Source organism: Xenopus laevis, chromosome 5S, assembly GCF_017654675.1.
Source record: "Xenopus laevis strain J_2021 chromosome 5S, Xenopus_laevis_v10.1, whole genome shotgun sequence".
Classification (NCBI taxonomy): Eukaryota; Metazoa; Chordata; class Amphibia; order Anura; family Pipidae; genus Xenopus; species Xenopus laevis.
The window spans coordinates 35,805,104-35,819,118 of record NC_054380.1 but is presented as its reverse complement, the minus strand read 5'-3'; the positions used below and the strand labels follow the sequence as shown (position 1 = coordinate 35,819,118).

The window sequence follows — 14,015 nt, the reverse complement described above, 5'->3', positions numbered from 1 at the left end:
CTATAGTTCCAGGGGTAAAACAGAGGGGCAAATAAGCACTTACCCTGGGTAACACTATATGGCTATTTAGGTGGCAGATTTACAATATGGAGAGGTAAATGAGAATCAGAAAATGTTTAAAATGGACTCATCTCATCTTACATATTGACTATTCCCAGCATCCCATGGGAAGGGACACAACTCACACTATGTGAGCAAAATATTTAATCCCACATATTGTAAAAAAGAAGTTCTGATGAGTGAGGTGCCAGAGTGATTTAAACTTGCACTTACCTGCAGGGGGCTTGCTGGAATGATATGCAAGGGGTATTTCTGATTTTGTCTGTTCATTCACAGACCTGCAATTGCAGCTGCAGTCTGGATGATAGGGCTTAATTACAGCATTACAGTTTCAAAAAAAAATTGGAACGATGAAAAGTAGATGGGCTGAAAGAAAGAATAACACCAGTAATAATAAACTCTTACATTTTGGTATTTGAGTAATTAGCATTTTTATTTTGTGTATATCCCGTACACAAAAGCACCGTCAAAACATCAATGCTAATCATTCCAACCCCAAAGCAATTCAACGAGGGGCTCATACACTGGCATACATTGAAAATTGCAGTAATGCAGGAGTGTCATTACTTTACTAATGTGAGGTCTACTTTTAGTGATGTTGTCCCATTATGATTCACATCCATAAACTATTCTAATGCTTTAATAATCTGTGAAACAGCGCTTCGCAAGGAAGCCGAGGGAAAGACAACAAAAAGAAAAAATGATAAGGAATATAATGTATTAGGTTATATCAAATTCGGCCACCTCTTTGTGTAAGTAGTCATTTATTTGTGAAACCCACTCCAACATTCACCATAGTTTCTAGGGGCTAGGGGGTCACCATCAGGGCAGGGAGGGTACTCACAAACGTTTAAGATTATTTTGCGCGTATCTAGGGATTCGGTTATCCTTGTTATGTGGAGTTCAGTCCGGATCTGCTATGAGAGATGTGCTTCACATAGTGTAAAAAGTTTTTTAATAAATAATCGTAAGTTAAAAGTTATACTCACATAAAACATGCAAAATGGGCTCTTAGCAGTTGTTTCCAGTTTCCAAGCGTCTCTACCCGATCCGTTGTGTTGGGGGCTGAGTTTGTTCAAGGCGGCATATTCCCCTCCTCACATCGTATTCCTTCTCGGGCGCACCTTGGCTGACGTCACTAGGCCCCGCCTGATGCGTTATGTCACTCTGGACTTCCTCAAAGGCTAATCCATAAACTATTGTTAGCATTCTGTTTCACGGAAAATATTACTTAAATAATGATTTATGAGAAAATGTATATTGCTATATTTAACAAACAACTATTTCTTATGTAACCTTAACATAATAAATATTTGAATGAAAAGCATGAATTAGGAGTGTGATTTAGACAAGCTGTTTGTTGACAGTGTCTTGAGATCTACTGATCACCAGCTAAAGGTCTACTGGTACATCCCGATCTACCTTTTGGACACCCCTGCAGTAATGTATAACATTTAAACATACATTTCTGGCATTAACAATGGCAGCTGTAAAATGATTGGCTGCTTTGACTAGTCTGGTTTAAACCAATGGGAAGTGTGATATGATCATAATATTAGCACTTTGCCCATATCAGCTTCCCTTTCCCTAACTGCTCAGGTGTGTAGCTGTGAGGTTACAGAGAGGTGCTTGTCTTCAGCTTGTCATTTACCAGCAGCTACAAACACTTGTATTCTTTATCACCACTAAAGCAGTGACTTATACCAAACTTTCTTTTCTTTTACAGGAGTTTCAAGATGGGCGCCAAAGTTTGCGGCATCTCATGTCGGCACCGGCATACTGAGGTAAGGCAGATGAAAATATAAAGCTGTTCTTTCATACCTGACTAAATAAAGGGGAACAGTCAATGCAAAGACAATTGCCTCAGCTTACAATACATTTTTTTCTACATCTTCACAAATATCATGTTTTATTTTACAATATTCATTATAGTTTGGGAGAATTTCAAGCGCTTAATAATTTTTTCTACATTTTTTTCCATTCTCTATAGACTGTTGACATCATTCAGTCTTCTGAATTTTTGGGGCCTTCGGTAAGTATGCCTAAGTATCTTTTAGGTATGAAGCAGGAGCTGCTAATTAACATCCAAAAAGAAATTCGGATAGCAGCAGGAGCGGAAAAGCTGTTCAGTGTCACCAAGGACAGGAAGACTAGAGCCCGGGTGAAGGAGCTGAGGAACAGCTGTGAGAAAAAGGTGAAAGACCTTTACACCTCTCTCCACAAGCTGAATAAGCAGATAGCACAGTGGAGGGAAGAAGAGAATGCTCCAGGTGAGATATAACAGTCTCTGACCTCTTTCCTATTGCCATTATGTGGGGAACCTGTGTGTCGTCACAACATCACATTCTTATATCTCTCAAATTTGCTACATTTTCAGAAGCAGTACAGGAGACAACTGAGAATGCTGGAGACATCTGTGTAGCATTCCCAAAAGAGGACACTGAGCCTGAGCCTGAGGTTATTTCAGAACCCGCCAGTGATTCCTCACAAGTGAGTACATTACACCGATGCCATTCATTTCTTGGGCTGAACACAAGCATTGCCCTTTTCATTGCCATATTCATTAATTGCACACATCCCTTATTTGCTGCAGCATCAACAGGATGATTCTGCTGAAGAACCTGTGCCAGAGGAAGAACAGCCACAGGTGCCATCAGAAAGGTAAGGATTTTTTTGGAGTTTCATAGAGGCCAGATTAAATCCCTTCCCCATACTTTCAATAACATTTTAATAACGATATTATTCTTATAATACAAGTGAAATCGCAGTAAATGAAATTGTTGGAGGGAAACAAAACAGATGGTAAGATGCACCTGCATTTGACCAGATTTCACAATATATCCAATAATTTAGTAGCAGATAGCCATCTATGAAGTATGACTAAGGAGGATGCAGTATTGTGGATTATGGAGAATGAATCAACTAAGGGAAGCTATAGGGTAGCTCATATCTTATCAATCACTAAGAGAAAGAATGCATTAGAATATTAACCTGTATTATACTTATAGTGACTTACCTGAAGCTGAAGAAGCCGAGGAGGCGGAATCAGTCAACGTGGAGCTACAACAGCCTGAGAGAGAGGAGGAAACGTAAGATAGCATTTAATATGTGAAGCCAAAGTTTAGCCTGCTTTCTACTATTAACTGTTCAATTGTATTATAATTTTTTACCTCAATTAACTAATCCCAATAGCGATGTTCCAGTGAATGAGGAGGAAACATCCCAGGGCCCTCACCTTGAGGATTATATTCCTAAACCAGAGTGCTACAAGGAAGAAGAGACACCATTAGAGGAGGCTGAAAGTACACAGTAAGACAGTAGAAATTAATAAACAATATATATTTTATATGTATATATATATATATATATACATACACAAACATTTATATATTTATATAAACTTATTTAAGTAGCAGAAAACACAATTCCTGTTTATTTCCTTTCAGAGAGCTACATTTCAGCAGTTTTGCAGCAAGAGACTTTCGGCGGATTAATGTTTTAGGCAGGGGAAGTTTTGGAAAGGTAATTGATTCTGTTTCTAATTAGGACTTGGATTTTGAGCTGCACATACAGGGTAACAATGACACTAAACCCATTCTCTTATTTCAGGTTCTTTTTGTGGAGTATCTACCGGCAAAAATGTACTGTGCCCTGAAAGTGCTGAAGAAGGAGAACATAGAATCCACCGAAGAAATAGAAAAGTGAGCTCATGGGGGATGGTTCCAAAAAAAGTCCTTTTATTAAGCACTTTGGGTCTCACAATCTTTTCTATTTAATATACTTTTCTTTTTCACTTCACTTCTTTTCACCATTGTTACCATTGCATTTTACACTATGCTGAACTCATTTTCTCTTTTATCTTTCAGCATTTTAGTAGAGAAGAAAATCGGCCAATTAGTCAATCCAAACAACTTTATAGTGGATTTATATGCAGCATTCAACTCCAAATACCTGCTGTTCTTGGTCATGGAGTTTGTGCCAGGAGGCAGCCTAAGAACTCACCTGCTGAAGAGTGGCCACTTCGACCTAGCAACAACTAAGTATGAATAAATTACTATTATACATAACATCCCAGAGCTACAGAAGACTAGGGGTGATGATGGAACTGAGAGAGTGTAATGCTACACTAAATTTTAAGATTCCTATATGAATGCAGCATACAATGACCAAATGTATTTTCCTTATCTTTGCAGGTTCTATGCTGCATGTATAACACTCGGTCTTCAAGCCATACACGCCAAGGATGTTATACACAGGTAAGAGTTAACAAAGGGGTAGTTACCTTTAGTAGTGAGTACAACATGGGGTTGTTGTTGCAGGACAGCTACAGGTTGGAAGTCACTACTTGGACGGCTGAGGGAAGAAAAAAAATTTTGTGTTTGGCTTATCACAGCAGTTTAATGTGTCATTATAATATCTCCCCTTTGTTTCAAAACAGAGATTTAAAACCGGAAAATCTCTTAATGGATGAAGACGGATATATAAAAATCGCGGATTTTGGACTGGGCAAAACCGGTAAGGTGGGCCTTATATATTTACCCTGAGCAAAGGGGATTCATTTATGGCATACTCTGGCCTAAATACCTTCATAAAAACAACTTACAATTTGTCTTTTTGATCAAGGCATTGGATACGGAGACCGCACCAACACCATGGTCGGGAGTCCAGATTATATGGCGCCGGAAGTAGTGATGGTGGAGGAGTATACAAGAGACATCGACTGGTGGTCTCTTGGAGTCATTGTATACGAAATGCTCCTCGGGATGGTAAGTAAAAAGCACCAATGGCAACTTATGATGGAAGTAACACAAAAAGAAATATATTTACTGTAATTTATCTAACCTCATAAAACAAACACTCGGTATAAAAAACCTGGCATCCTAATAAATTCCCTTAAACCATTTCAGAGACCCTTCAGTGGATATGACACAGAATTCACCTATGATTCCATCGTGGAGGATGAACCACACTACCCCGCATCCATGGACTCTGGAGCATTAAGCTTTATATCAGAGGTAAGCAGTGTTCCACTTTGAGTTTATTACAGTGACCGCTTTCTAATTCCCTTGAGTTTCCTCAAAACTTCACTACATGTAACTGCTATTTTCTGTTCTTGTAGCTGTTGAAGAAGAATGCCGAGGAGAGATTGGGTTCTACCCCGGGAGATGCTGCAGATGTAGCACAACATCCTTTCTTCCATGTAAGTCCCGTCTCTATTGTCCAAATAATTCTAGGATCTGCTGGGCTATCCCTTTGGGTATTATCGTCAAGCTTCTAATGATGGCCGTAAAGCCCCATTTTCTGAAGAAAACCTCTGATAATGAGCATTTGTTATGGTGACTATTTGCAGGACATTGACTGGAACGACATAATCAAGAGGAAGGTAATGGCTCCATTTATTCCCAGCCTGGATGGACCGGAGGATGTAAAATATTTTGATAAGGAGTATACCGACCTGTCAGCGAATCTGACGAAGCCCAAAGGACCCCCTGCTGAAATGGCGAGCGAGATCGAGGAAGCCTTTCAGGACTTTGACTATTCAGCGTTTTAAGTCCTAATGGGATGATGGGTAAGAAAACGTCTACAGTCTATACAGTATAAAGACAAGTAGCACAAATCAGTAGAAGATATGTCTAGTATTAGGATTCCTTGCGTTATGGTTGTATGGGTACTGATCATAGCAGAGCTGGTTATGAGAAGAGGGTACACTGGGTACATGCAGGGAGAAGTGGATTCTATGGGAATATTGATCCCTGAGATGACTGTAATTCTGTATCAGGATTCCTTGTGGTATGGGTGCAGGGGCACTGAGCAGAACAGTGCTAGAATTGTGATTAATTTGCCAATAAGTGTTTATATTGTTACCACAGTAATATCACTAGTTAAGATGAAAAAATGTGCATTGAGTTTGAAGTTATTTTATTTGGCTTTTACAGGCTGCATTCAGAAAAGGCACCAACCGACAGCACCATCAATTGTGTTTTCAAGTAAGAATACTCCAATTACGCCAGTACCTTCTCCTCTATCCCTTATAATTCCACCGATATTGCCTTCCGTTTATGCTATTGCAGTTTTAGCAAAAATGCATCTCCTTCTATCCACCAAAATTATATCAGTGGTGCCTCAACTCAATTATACCAGCAATGTATGCCCTTCCTTCTACTACAAATTTACAAGCAGGACCTACTTTTATTACACTGCAATAAGACCAGCAGTGTGTCTTCTGCCACCCACTACAGTTCCACCAAGTAATGCTTCCCCTGCCACCGCAGAGCCACCTGTGATACTTCCTCCATCAACAAAAATATGGCATCATGAACAGAAGCACCCTTAAACCACTTGGTAGACACTGCATTCCTTTTCATCCCATCCATCGGCCTGCAGAAGCCGGGATCTGTAAGCAGATTGGATCTAATGGAGTGGAATGCAGCTATTACCAAGCAGTCTCACGGTGCTTATGTATATGCCACCATATCCTTTCTGTTTCCCTAACCAGCTTTTCCCTAACAATGCAAAATCATCAGCAGTGCCCCCTTATACTAACTGCAGTTTCACCAAAGGTACCTTCGCTTTCTGCCAAAATATGGCATCATAACCAGGAAAACCCTTAAACCACTCGGTAGATCCTGCATTCCTTTTCACTCCATCCCTCAGACTGCAGAAGCCGGGTCTGTAGACTGCCTAAGGTCCAATGGAATGAAGCGGAATGCAGTATTCACATAGCAGCTTAAGGCACTCCTGAGTATGCTTCCATATTGCTTTCCATTTCCCTTTTTTTTTTTTTTTTACTGTATTTCCCCCAGTAGTGCCTTCTCTTTTTCCCAAAGTATGGTTTTATACAATGGTGCACCTTCAAGCCGCATTGTGGATCCTGCATTCCTTTTCACTCCATCCCTCAGACTGCAGAAGCCGGGTCTGTTGACTGCCTAAGGTCCAATGGAATGAAGCGGAATGCAGTATTCACATAGCAGCTTAAGGCACTCCTGAGTGTGCTTCCATATTGCTTTCCATTTCCTTTTTTTTTTCCTGTTTTTCCCCCAGTAGTGCCTTCTCTTTCTCCCAAAGTATGGTTTTATACAATGGTGCACCTTCAAGCCGCATTGTGGATCCTGCATTCCTTTTCACTCCATCCCTTAGACTGCAGAAGCCGGGTCTGTAGGCTGCCCAAGGTCCAATGGAATGAAGCGAAATGCAGTATTCACATAGCAGCTTAAGGCACTCCTGAGTATGCTTCCATATTGCTTTCCGTTTCCCTTTTTTTGTTTTACTGCATTTCCCCCAGTAGTGCCTTCTCCTTCTCCCAAAGTATGGTTTTATACAATGGTGCACCTTCAAGCCGCATTATGGATCCTGCATTCCTTTTCACTCCATCCCTCAGACTGCAGAAGCCGGGTCTGTAGACTGCCTAAGGTTCAATGGATTGAAGCGGAATGCAGTATTCACATAGCAGCTTAAGGCACTCCTGAGTATGCTTCCATATTGCTTTCCATTTCCCTTTTTTTTTTTTTACTGTATTTCCCCAGTAGTGCCTTCTCTTTCTCCCAAAGTATGGTTTTATACAATGGTGCACCTTAAAGCCGCATTGTGGATCCTGCATTCCTTTTCACTCCATCCCTCAGACTGCAGAGGCCGGGCCTGCAGGTTGACTAGAATCCAATGGAATGGAGAGGAATGCAGCATTCACTTTGTGGCTTAAAGGTGCTTGTGTGTATGTTGCCATATTCCATTCTGTTTCCCTCACCCTGCTTCCCTTGATTTCATTTGGCGCATTGATCCTGGGAGCAAATCCGATCGCCGTTAAGGGGTCAGGAAGGAATTTTTCCCTCTAGTGAAATAGATTGCCCAAAGCTTCACAAGAGGTTTTTTGCCTTCCTCTGGGTCAAAAAGCGCAGTTTATTTGATTTAGCAATAATAAAACTGTGTCTTGCACAGATTTACCATCAAGTCGCTGTGTGTGTGTCTTTATTCTAGATACTGGTCTCATTTGGCAGGGGTAACAGAGGGTGTGTGAGAAGAGACATTTTTTACTGTATTTCATATTGTATGAGGAATGGATCCCATTTTCCCTTTCATGGTCTGGCTTATCAGGGGACTCCCCATAGGGAATATAATGCATAGCAAAGTGATACTCTCCTTCCCTTACTCTCCAGTCCTGAGCTCAAATCAATGAAGGTTACAATGCACAACACAATATTCATTCATGAGAAGATGCGTGTGTACAAATACTAAAGCTATGCAGCCATTTCTACTGTGTACACAGAATATTGGCAGATAAGGAACAGCAATAGCAAGGAGCAGGCAGAACCCCTGTGGCACCATGCTTTATACAGGAGCAGAATAAAGAGCTTTCAAGCTTTACTTGAGGTTATATATAACCTGCCTAACTGGCAGTTAAAAACACCAGCAGTGAAGTCACATATGGGACTTGCCGCTGAGCTTCTGTATCTCATGCAAAACCTGGGCCCAAAGCCTAGTCTCATAGCAGCACCCTTACAATAATCTGATACATTGTTGCACATTGCAGCCAATTAACAAAAGTAATAGTAAAAGAATATTAGTTCTCTCTCTCTTAAGGTAAATGGTATGTTTCCCTGCGGCCATTGCTCTAAGTGTAAATGTGAAAAAAGGGAACCATTTAAATGGGGTTGTTCACCTCCCAAATCTTTTTCAGTTCAGTTGGTTTCAGATTGATCACCAGAAATAAAGACTTTTTCCAATTACTTTCTATTTTCTTTGTTTAACCGTTTTCCAAATATTGAAATGTAAAGTCTATGTTCTAGAACACTTCACCTTAACAACCATCCTGGGTTGGTAAAGGGGCAGGCAGGCAGGTTGCCTATGTGGGTAAAGGGGAGGGCAGGTTGCCTGTGTGGGTAAAGGGGTGGACAGGCCGGTTGCCCATATGGGTAAAAGGGCGGGGGGGAGTTGCCCGTGTGGTTAAAGGGGCGGCGGGCAGGTTGCCTGTGTGGGTAAAGTGGCGATGGGTTGCCTGTGTGGGTAAAGGGACGGGTTGCCTGTGTGGATAAAGGGGCGAGTGGGTTGCCTGTGTGGATAAAGGGGCGAGTGGGTTGCCTGTGTGAGTAAAGGGGTGGGTTGCCTGTGTGGGTAAAGGGGCGGGCGGGTTGCCTGCATGGGTTGAGGGGCGGGTTGCCTGTGTGTTGCCTGAATGGGTAAAGGGGCGGGTGGGTTGCGTGTGTGGGTAAAGGGGCAGCTAGGTTGCCTGTGTTGGTAAAGGGGCGGCCATGTAGCCTGTGTGGGTAAAGGGGTGGACGGGTGGGTTGCCTGTGTGGGTAAAAGGGCGGGCGGGTTGCCTGTGTGGGTAAAAGGGTGGGCGGTTGCCTGTGTGGGTAAAAAAGTCGGGCAGGTTGCCTGTGTGGGTAAAGGGGATGGGCATGTAGCCTGTGTGGGTAAAGGGGCGGACGGGCTGCCTGTATGGGTAAAAGGGCGGGCGGGTTGCCTGCTTCGGTAAACGGGCGGGCTGGTTGCCTGTGTGGGTAAAGGGGCGGACGGGTTGCCTTGTGGGTAAAGGGGTGGGCGGGTTGCCTGTATGGGTAAAGGGGCAGCTGGCTTGCCTGTGTGGGTAAAGGGGCGGGCATGTAGCCTGTGTGGGTTAAGGGGTGGGTGGGTTGCCTGTGTGGGTAACGGGGTGGGCGGGAAGGTTGCCTGTGTGGGTAAAGGGGCGGGCAGGCAGGTTGCCTGTGTGGGTAATGGAGCGGGCGGGTTTCCTGTGCGGGTAAAGGGGTGGGCGGGTTGCATGTGCGGGTAAAGGGATGGGCGGGTTGCCTGTGTGGGTAAAGGGATGGGCAGGCAGGTTGCCTGTGTGGGTAAAGGGGCGGATGGGCAGGTTGCCTGTGTGGGTAAAGGGGCGGACGGGCGGGTTGCCTGCGTGGGTAAAGGGGCGGACGGGCGGGTTGCCTGTGTGGGTAAAGGGGCGGGGGGTTGCCTGTGTGGGTAAAGAGGCGGATGGGCGGGTTACCTGTGTGGGTAAAGGGGCAGGGGGTTACCTGTGTGGGTAAAGGGGTGGGCGGGTTGCCTGTGTGGGTAAAGGGGCGGGCATGTAGCCTGTGTGGGTAAAGGGGCGGACGGGCTGCCTGTGTGGGTAAAGGGTCGTGCGGGCGGGCTGCCTGTGTGGGTAAAGGGGTGGCCAGGTTGCCTGTGTGGGTAAAGGGGCTGGCATGTAGCCTGTGTGGGTTAAGGGGCGGACGGGTTGCCTATGTGGGTAAAAGGGGCGAGCAGGCAGATTGCCTGTGTGGGTAAAGGGGCGGGTAGGTTGCCTGTGTGGGTAAAGGGGTGGGCGGGCAGGTTGCCTGTGTGGGTAAAGGGGCGGACGGGCGGGTTTGCCTGTGTGGATAAAGGGGCAGACGGGCGGGATGCCTGTGTGGGTAAAGGGGCGGGCTGCCTGTGTGGTTAAAGGGGCAGGCATGTAGCCTGTGTGGGTAAAGGGGCGGGCGGGTTGCCTGTGTGGGTAAAGGGGTGGGCGGGTTGCCTGTGTGGGTAAAGGGGTGGCCGGGTTGCCTGTGTGGGTAAAGAGGCGGGCATGTAGCACGTGTGGGTAAAGGGGCGGACGGGTTGCCTATGTGGGTAAAGGGGTGGACCGGTTGCCTGTGTGGCTCAAGGGGCGGGCATGTAGCCTGTGTGGGTAAAGGGACGGGTGGGTTGCCTGTGTGGATTAAGGTAAATACAATTAGGCTAGTGGTTAGTAGTCAGAATACTTGATCCAATAGTCACGCTGTGACAAAAGTGTATGTTTGTGTATGCATGTGTGCCCAGCTCTAAAAAGTGTATAAATGTGTGTGCATGTACAGTATATGGGAGTATGGGAGTGCGCAAAAGAAAAAAAAGCTTGAAAAGCAAAATCAGATCTTCCTTTTCCATACGGTCCTAAAGTCCTCCATGTAGTCCGGTAAGAAGACGGGTCCTGTGACGATCGAGTCACACGACCGACCTAAAAGCCCCCCTTGGCTCGTTGCCTTGGGGGCTGTACAACTCCTTAACCCTCTGTGGAAGCGGCAAAAGTCGCAGATGCAAAAGGGTTTTACTATAAAAGTGCACAACCTATGAGATATGTTCTTGGCGCTTAGGGCACTTGCCTGCCAGCATGAATGGGATAAGTGCTTGGCAGGCAAAGAGTTAAGCCCTGTGTTATTAAACCTTTAGAAAAAGGAGATAAACTGGCAACTGTGTGTGGCATTCCTGACACAATATGTAAAAAAATAGAAAGAAAAATATAATACCCAGGGTGAGTGTGGACTTGGAACCAAACCTGTGTAAATGGGTCCGATGCTGGCTCAAAGTTGGCATGAAATCTGCAACAAGACCTTCTGGTATTAACCACAGAGACTGAGCATACAACTTGCAGTGACTATTTAGGAGAGATTTAGCACTGCTAAAGCAACAACTTGTAACAAACCAATAAATTAATTTGCAGCAAAACTCTGCAGTGTCAGGCATCCTCCATCTTCAATTATGACAACTACATAATAACCTGAGGTCACATGAATAAATATACTGCCTGAATCATGCACAATACCCACAGGGCACAAGGCTGAATAAATACAATGCCTGACATACACATAATACCCACAGCACACATGTCTAAATGCACCAACTCATACATAATAGCCAAGGGCACATAGTTAGATAAATACACTGCCCAACTCATACATAAGCTCCCCTGGGCACACGGTTAAATAAATACACTGCCCAAGAGCACCAGAGCACATAAATAAATACGCTGGCAATCTCATGCATAATACCCCCAAGGCACATGGTAGAATAAATAAACTGACCAAACAAGGGCACCAAGACAGACATAATTATGTCGCCTCGATGTTTCTTGCTGAACTACAACTCCCACAAGTGAGTCAATTCCAGGATTCTGAAGGAATAGTTAGACGTAGGATCGACAAACAGACAGAGCTGCCATTCAGCAGGGAGACCCAAAACAGAATAGACTTTATAGAAAGAATAAAACCTACTTTCTTCTAACAGAACAAATATAGAGAAGTTCAGAATGGGATTTGGTGGGTTCATTGGTGCAGCAGTCACAGGTAGCCATGCCCCCCACTTACTGCACTATAATGACACTCACACACACCCATGCACACACACACACACACACACACCCCCACACACACACCCACACACACATCAGCAGATTTAGTTCACACTGACATTTGCTCACTCTTCTCAGTTACAGCATCATGTGAGCAGGGTGTGGGGCGCAGACTCTGGATTAAATGTAACAAGGTTGCAAGTATGAGGCTGCAGTTGCCATGGAAACAGGGCAATGGTGCAGAATCTTAAACTCCATTAAGGGGATCTGAGCACTTGTTCTTGCCATGCTTAGAGGCAAAACTCAAGGGGGGCAAGTGATCTTCCCCTTTAGATGTCTATGAATATAGAGATTTTCTAGCTCCCGATAACTTTGTGCGCGTGTTGTGTGAATGTGAAGTTACATTACAAACTCCACCAAGTTTACTAAAGACATTTACATTTTAAATCAACCCAATAGGATTGTTTTGCCACTTATTTGGGTTCAAGCAAATTAGATAACATCAACAAGTTACTGTGTATTAGAATGATGGTCTTAAATCTGTCCTCCCCACAATTCGGAGCTTTCTGGGTAATAGGTTTCCCCATAATAAAACCCGTAGCTCTTTTTGATATACATTCAAAATGTTGGGAATGCTCTGTGCCTACAATAAGGTTGCAGTGCTAATAGAGTACATATTATTTAAAGACTATAACTTACATACAAAACTTAATACAGGTATGGGACCTGTTATCCAGAATGCTTGGGACCTGGAATTTTCCGGATAATGGATAATAATAAGTATTAATTATAACTTAGTTTGGATCACGTACCATGTACTGTTTTAATATTACAGAGAAAAAGGAAATTATTTTTAAATATTTGATTAGGATAAAATGGAGTCTATGGGGGATGACCTTCATGTAATTCGGAGCTTTCCGGATAACAGGTTTCTGGATAATGGATCCCACACTGGGATCCATTATCTGTAAACCTGTTATCCAGAAAGCTGTGAATTACAGAAAGGCTGGATTATTTGGATAAAATGATTTTTCTTTTTCTCTGTAATAATAAAGTAGCTAGTTCTTGATCCAAACTAAGATATAATTAATTCTTATTGGAGGCAAAACCAGCCTATTGGGTTTATTTAATGTGTACATGATTTTCTAGAAGACTTTAAGGTATGAAGATTCAAATTAAGGAAAGATCCCTTATCCAGATAACCGCAGGTCCAGAGCATTCTGGATAACAGGTCCCATACCTATACATCAATCAGATATAAAGACCAACACCTGCACGCTTCACATACCAGCTCTATCCGGATAAAACAATATTTTCTGCACAAAGAGCACCTTTCAAAGTAAAATTGTTTCCCCCACCAGAGGTAGGAGTTAATGCAGACCCCACTCTGACCTGTATTGACTCGCACCTCCACACATACGATTCAAACCAGAAAATACTATGCCACCCACACCAGGAGGGAACTTCCGACGCGGATGGCCATGTCAGGACCCAATGCATGCAAAAAATGAGGAGAATCCCAGCTCACCCATCTGCTGACAACTCTCTGTTATTACATTCACACTACCTAAACTCCTATTCATTTTCCACTCATTCATTCACAAATTTGACCATAGAAACCAGCTAGATATACTGTACTTCTCACTCATACAAAATAATCCAAGGGAACAATGTGCGAAAAAAAAACCCACTGCCTGACTCATACCTAAAACCCCCAGTGTACTTGAGAACCAAACCCTTTTTATTAAAAACCCCTACCCCCTTCTCTTACATCGACCCGCTCCATGCTCCCCCCCAGCCTAGGAGTTACCCTGGGTAAATGCCTCTTTACTTACCCCTCGGTGCAGATTCAGGGCATCAGAGTTCACAAGCTCATCTTCTTCTTATCTTCAGTAATCTT

The 14,015-nt window shown here is 43.6% G+C and overlaps 1 long non-coding RNA gene across 1 annotated transcript in view; it reads right to left on the bottom strand.

Annotated features, from left to right (window-relative positions):
* LOC121394187 overlaps positions 1-14,015 on the bottom strand; it is a 47,183-nt gene that overhangs the window by 1,068 nt on the left and 32,100 nt on the right. The window contains exons 6-10 of the long non-coding RNA XR_005961541.1: positions 3,231-3,311; positions 3,077-3,130; positions 1,765-1,885; positions 1,050-1,244; positions 274-426 (exon numbers count right to left, since the gene is read on the bottom strand). This is a non-coding gene — a long non-coding RNA (uncharacterized LOC121394187). The remainder of the gene's footprint in view (positions 1-273; positions 427-1,049; positions 1,245-1,764; positions 1,886-3,076; positions 3,131-3,230; positions 3,312-14,015) is intronic.